Source organism: Neltuma alba, unplaced genomic scaffold, assembly GCF_004799145.2.
Source record: "Neltuma alba isolate B1F8T4 unplaced genomic scaffold, ASM479914v2 tig00012069_pilon, whole genome shotgun sequence".
In the NCBI taxonomy this organism is placed as follows: Eukaryota; Viridiplantae; Streptophyta; class Magnoliopsida; order Fabales; family Fabaceae; genus Neltuma; species Neltuma alba.
The window spans coordinates 45,566-51,781 of record NW_021636630.1 but is presented as its reverse complement, the minus strand read 5'-3'; the positions used below and the strand labels follow the sequence as shown (position 1 = coordinate 51,781).

At 34.0% G+C, this 6,216-nt stretch overlaps 1 pseudogene; it reads right to left on the bottom strand.

The window, feature by feature from the left end:
* Nucleotides 1–15: 15 nt before the first annotated feature.
* On the bottom strand, nucleotides 16–5,029 carry LOC114721780 (UV radiation resistance-associated gene protein-like; annotated as a pseudogene).
* Between the last annotated feature and the right edge of the window lie 1,187 nt (nucleotides 5,030–6,216).

Here is a 6,216-nt window from a genome sequence, read left to right as displayed (position 1 = left end):
AAAAAACAAATCTATTACACGTGGTTTGGCTCAATCTTCATATCTAACAATGCTACATGTGAAGGTGCATCTAGAAAATTGCACCTGTGTAAGAATATAAAAAAAAAAACTAATTTACAGAGAATTTGAAACAAAAACACTAGATCATGTCGTCTGTGAATGTCGAAGACTGAATGGTCCTTAAAAGCTCCCTCAAATTGGCAAAACATGACTTGGTCCCAAACTCCTAGCACCAATGGAATTCAAGAGCTGCTCTAGGTCCTAGAATCAGAAAATGCGAGGAAGGAGCAACAAGTCAAGTTCGTTGGAATAGATATTTACTTACCGTAGCGAATGCGCACACAAAAAATTCAAGCACGTTCAAAGAAAAAACAACTACACTACCGAGAAGGGCCAACTGTTGAGACAATCCTGCATAATATCTGATATATGTATAACACACAATAGTCTGAGCTCATAGGTTATCAAACATAAGACACTCACGATGCAAGACCGCCAGTCTGGAAAATACAAGTCATTACACTCGTACAATAAAAATCCAGGAAAGAAGGGGGGATTAATCAAGCTGGCTCAACCAAGTACCCGTCAAAGTATAATTTCTCCTGGCAGTCACCGACTTACATAAGGAAACGTCTAACATTTAAGTTCATTTCGGGGGAGTAAATATGGCCAAGACCAATTTTATTTTTTACTTCTCTGGTCCTTAATATAGGACCCAATTGTTAAGTTGATTTTGGTTCTAAATATAAGATATATTCTCATATTTATTAATTTTCCTAAATTACCATTATGGATACTCTCTCAACCATAATCAAGTAGAAAAGGAGAGGGAGGATATTAAGAAAGATGATTACGGTGTTTTAGAAAAAACATGTCATATTTTTATAATTAACTAACTTACTTAACTTCCTAATCTAATCAAATTAGTTAAATAGGTCTTATATTAAGGACCGAAGGAGTATATTTGATCAACCCAGCGGATGAATGCTGAACAAACTCCACAAATGTATAAAATGTGTTTTTAGAGCTCTCTCTTTCCACAAAAGGGATTGGATGAAAAAGATGACAATACGACCAGTGGAAAATAGCGCAAATACCAAAAACATACACTGACCAAAAATGGGAAAAGGAGAAGACAATATCAGCGAATAGCTAGCATTCAGTAAAGGATTTATAAAGGAAAACAACAAACTAGAGGAGGCACAAGGCTATGCCTTCTAAGTTAAAGCATCTAGTCCAAAGATAACAATTTGCATAGTAACCTGAATAATAAAGCAAACTTTTCTTTCTTTTTTCCGTTTTGATAAAAGCTATAGCAAAAACATTTTGAAAAGACATACCTTGTTTAACAAGAATACAGCATAAGCTGCTCTTGTTGTGTCTTGACCTTCTGAAAAAAGAGGGAATGCCATTTGCTTGGTGTTTGCAATAGGCGTTGTACTTGATGAAGAATCTGAAGATAATAGATCTTTTGAAGGTGCATTGTCAATGATATATGAATGAGAGCCACCCAAGCGCACAGGATATCGCAGAGGAACTTGCAAGTAAGATGCTATAAGTGATACAGCCTGCCAAAAAAGCTAGTCTGATAAAGTGTGTTTCAATAGTTAATAGGTCAACAGCCATATATGGGTAGCAAAATAAAAAATGCTGTATTTAGAGGCACTAAAATTTAACACCATCACCACAGCGAGAAAAAGAAATGACAATCAATTGATAAATGTTCAGAAAATAATATCACATCATGCACGTGTGGATTATTAACAGTTACTCAATAGAAAAGGAAGCATCAAAAGATATTTTGGGGCATCAGAACTTACGTGTGCAACATATCCTAGGGCAGTTGCAGACTTTTGGATTTCCTTTTTATCAGTAAAAAAGCTCATCTTCTTAAAAGACAACATTGTCAAATGCAGACCCAGAATTGTTATGGATCCTTGGTTAACAGGTTTATGTTCAGCAGAATTACCTGGGTAGAGAAATATTGACAATGTTAACAATTATTTTCAAAATATTTATCCAACTAGACACAATGAGTTGATGACTTGACAAACAACTTGACTTGCTTAGTCCAAATAGGGATAAAGCATTGAGATCACTCAAAATTTATCAAGAACTCAGGTTTAAATATAACAATAATTCAAATTAGCACATGAGAAATCAGAGTTCATATACAGTGAAGTGCCATATTCTTCTGGAGCATCTAAGCCAACTAGTGGAATTATGAATCATTGAATAAGACAATGTCTTTCAATATGAAGATCAGTTCAAGAATATTCGAGGACTTTGAGGCCATTGTCAGCTACCTTGCCGTAATTGAACGTTTAACATTCAAATAGAACAGATAATGGAAATCGCAGGACAACAAGACATCAGTTCACTTTATTCATACCAATATTGAGCAGCATGACACGATACATAAGCTACAACACCATGTTGATAAACAAATGAAATTGTCCTTTTGTGCAATGAAAGGGGAAAGAAGAAAAAAATAATCTAAAACATCAAAAAATATCAACCATTAATTATGCAGATAGAATTGCAGTTAAAGACAAAATTACAATTAAGGAGCTACAACAGCTGTCAATCACAGATTGGCAAGAAACAACACCTATGAAGAAGCATTTAAGAAGATGACAGAAAGAGGAGAATTAGATGGATGACGTACAGAATGAAAGATAAAATTTTCGAATACTCAACCATGTAAAGAAGTACAAGAGCTGCGCTCTCTAACAGAGAGAAAAAAAGGTTAAGGAAACCATCCAGCATTCAGTTTCACAGTTTATTTTAAATTCAAATTCATTTGAACCTAGTATAAACTCATCCCTTTACCATTTACAGGGTATTGTTTGCATAAATAGAACAAGGAGATTTATTCAATTAACACTCACCTGCTATGCTGCCGGCGGGATATGCTTCAAGTTCTTGCTCTTGTGCAGGTGCAACCGAAATCTTTACAGGATACAACATTGATATTTGGGATGCCATATATTGTTGCCTAAGTCTTAACATCCTTTGCAAATTTCTCAGTTGAACATAACCTTTTTCTTCAAACAGTAACCTATTTGATTCCTACATTAACAGTATAATCATCTTTTCAACTACAACCACAACTGTACACAGAAAAAGGCGATGCTCTTCAATTCCAGAAAGAAATTGTGAGAACATTTTTTAATTAAAAACCCACTGGGTATTAGAATAAACGTAAGGTCACCTGAAGTCTTCTTCTAGATACAGAAAGAGCCGTCCCTGCCACCAATAGTGATTCAACTTCAACACCAAGCTGCTCTTTCTTCTTGGTGGCATCCTCCTTTGCAGCCCTGGAATGCATTGATACATTCTCCACCATTGCTTTACTTGATTCAAGTTTCTGACGCATCTCCTCAAGTTCATTAGACCTACTCAATGACTCAGCCTTGACCTGCTCATGAAATTACCGCCCGCTAATATGCGGGCTCATTAATTAAGGCCACATTTATTTAGAATAAAATAACAAACAAAATAAAAAGATCCTACATCCAGACATCAGATTCTTTGTTACTAACGTTGTCTCAACAGAAACTCATAAATAGGACCCAAAAGAAAAGGCCACAATGAAAAGGTAAGCAATGCAAATGTAGATAACAAAATCCAAGATTACTCAACATTTACCAATCAACCAGATGAAAAACATCAATCCTCGTGAAAAGTTTGTAACCTTAAGTTTGGACAGCCATGTAAATTTTCCTTTTATCTTTGTGTTACATACACACTAATCAGACATTTTTGCCTGAAACTTTGAACAAACAGATGAAACAAGCAACCGCAAACGGTTTGCCAACCCCTGTGCTTCGGTAGATGGGTCACAGGATGATTAAATGAACAGTGATATATGAAACAACTCACGCAATATCAAGGCCATTGCTGCGTTTAGGAGCTTTTTTAACATATTGTATTCCTTATCCTTCATTAATATTTCTGTTTAAAGGGATTGTCCTATCACTAAAGATTTAATAAATTTACAAGAAAATCCTCAACGTCAGCCCATGGTATAGAGCTCCCCTAGCCTCTTTGAAATAAACGCTCAAAATCCCAGGGAAACATGGTTGTCAATTAACAATTATACTGAGTTTTTGATATAAAGGACTCTTACTGGAAAATGGATCATAAGACAAGTAAAAAAAAAATAGAAAATGACTAGTACGCTTCTAATTTTGTGATAAATTAAGTCAAATTTAACCCTGCCACAAATCGATCATAAGACGAGTTAAAAAAGAAAAAGAAAATGACTAGTACGCTTCTAATTTTGTGATAAATTAAGTCAAATTTAACCTTGCCACAATGTCCAATTTGCGAATTCATCCACATGAATTTCCTTTTGTCGATGTAGTGTCCATAAAATATTCTGCCATAATTCTATTTCACAGCTACAAGCACAATGAAGGAACCCTTTGACTCATTTCATTTTCTTCCCGGCACCACTACTTAGTTTCTTGTGCTTAAAACTTCTAATTACCCATCAACACGGAGACCCTAATGCGAAGTAGGCAAAAAAACAAATTTCTTGAAGCACGCCAAAACCCTACCTGAATAAGGTGCTCGAGCTTCTGTTGGAGATTTCGCTTCTTCTCCTTGGCTTCATTAAGTGCAGAAGAAAGACTGACCAATCTCGCAAGATCATGCTCGAAGTCCTCCCATTCTATCACTTTTGCATTATCTCGATCGGGTATATCGGTCCCGGAGGACAAATTTCGATTTTGTTCCATGAATACTACGAGCAGAAAGAAAGACGCGGGAATCCAAGAAGAGGTCAGGGGTCGATCTCATCGTCCTGGAGTGGATAATTAATCAACTCATCGACCCTCCTCCGCTGGGATCCTAATTTTCTCGGAGAAATTGTTTGGTTTTTGGGAAAGATAGGTCAGGACCCGATTTGAAGAAGACGAAGCAAACACTGATATTCTGTTACCTGGAGGCGTGGACCGTATCATCACGGTTCTCTCTGCCTGAAGAAATTTGTACAGCTTTTACCTTTTTTCTAATCCATAACCCCCCCCCCAAAAAAAAAAAAAGAAAAGAGTATGCTGGATTATGTATGTCAATGGAATAATGGAAATTCAATAAGTCACTTTATAGTTTATTGTGTTTGGTAGGCACCAAAGACATTCCAGAGGAAAAGTGGTTTCCCGTGAATGCGAGAGAGGTAATTCAAATCCCCCGCTGGGTTATTTTATTTTCCCCCAAGTCCAACAAGCTTGGTTATTTTTTTATACTTATTTTTTAAAGTTTAACTTAATACAATTCAATTTATAAATTTTGATTTAATTAAAAATTAATTTTTAAAACATTAACCCTAGTTAATATTCAAAAAAATAACTTTGTTTTTATAGTTTTTTTTTCAAATATAAGGTCTGACATTTAAATGATAAAATGATAAAGATTAAATTGTATTAAGTCAGTATTTATAAACTGAGTTTTAATTGATAAGAACTATGTTAAATTATAAGAATTAAGTGATGGTAAATTATGTACATGTTTAAAATTATGTATACGTCACTAATTATCACTCAATCTAAACATGTGTTTGGCAATGGTTTGACATTTTGACAAAAGTTAACATTGAAAGTACCAAAAATTTTCTATTTGCCCCCTCATTGTGGGGTTATATCTGTATTGTTTGAGGCTCAATTTTTTCTCCTGATCAAAAGAAGCGTAACATGTCTTGAGATGCTAATTTCAAAAGAAAATATAGCAACGCTGATTTCATTTTTCACATGATTATAAACAGTACTTTCCTTGGGAATCTCACATATCACAACAATAATTATCATCCTAACATGTTCAAACTCTACAAACTAAAATTTATATGGTTATGATTTAATTAAAATTTAAATTTTAAAACATTGATCCCTAGCTAATATTCAAAAAAATAACTTTAATTTTATTTTTTTAGATATAAAAAGTGGCATTTCACATAGTTAAAATTATAAATATAGAATTATACTGAGTTAATATTATAAACTGAGTTTTGATCCGGTAAAATTTGTAAGACTGAGTTTTAATTTAGTTAAAATTATAAGAATATAAAGATTATAAACTGTACACTTCATTTTTAAAATACTATCTTCTGTCATAATCATAACACCTCATTTATAAACTATAAACGAGGTCTTATAATTAAGATAGGAGGTAGTAATTAAAATTCTATGAATGTTACTAATAATTAATTAATTATCA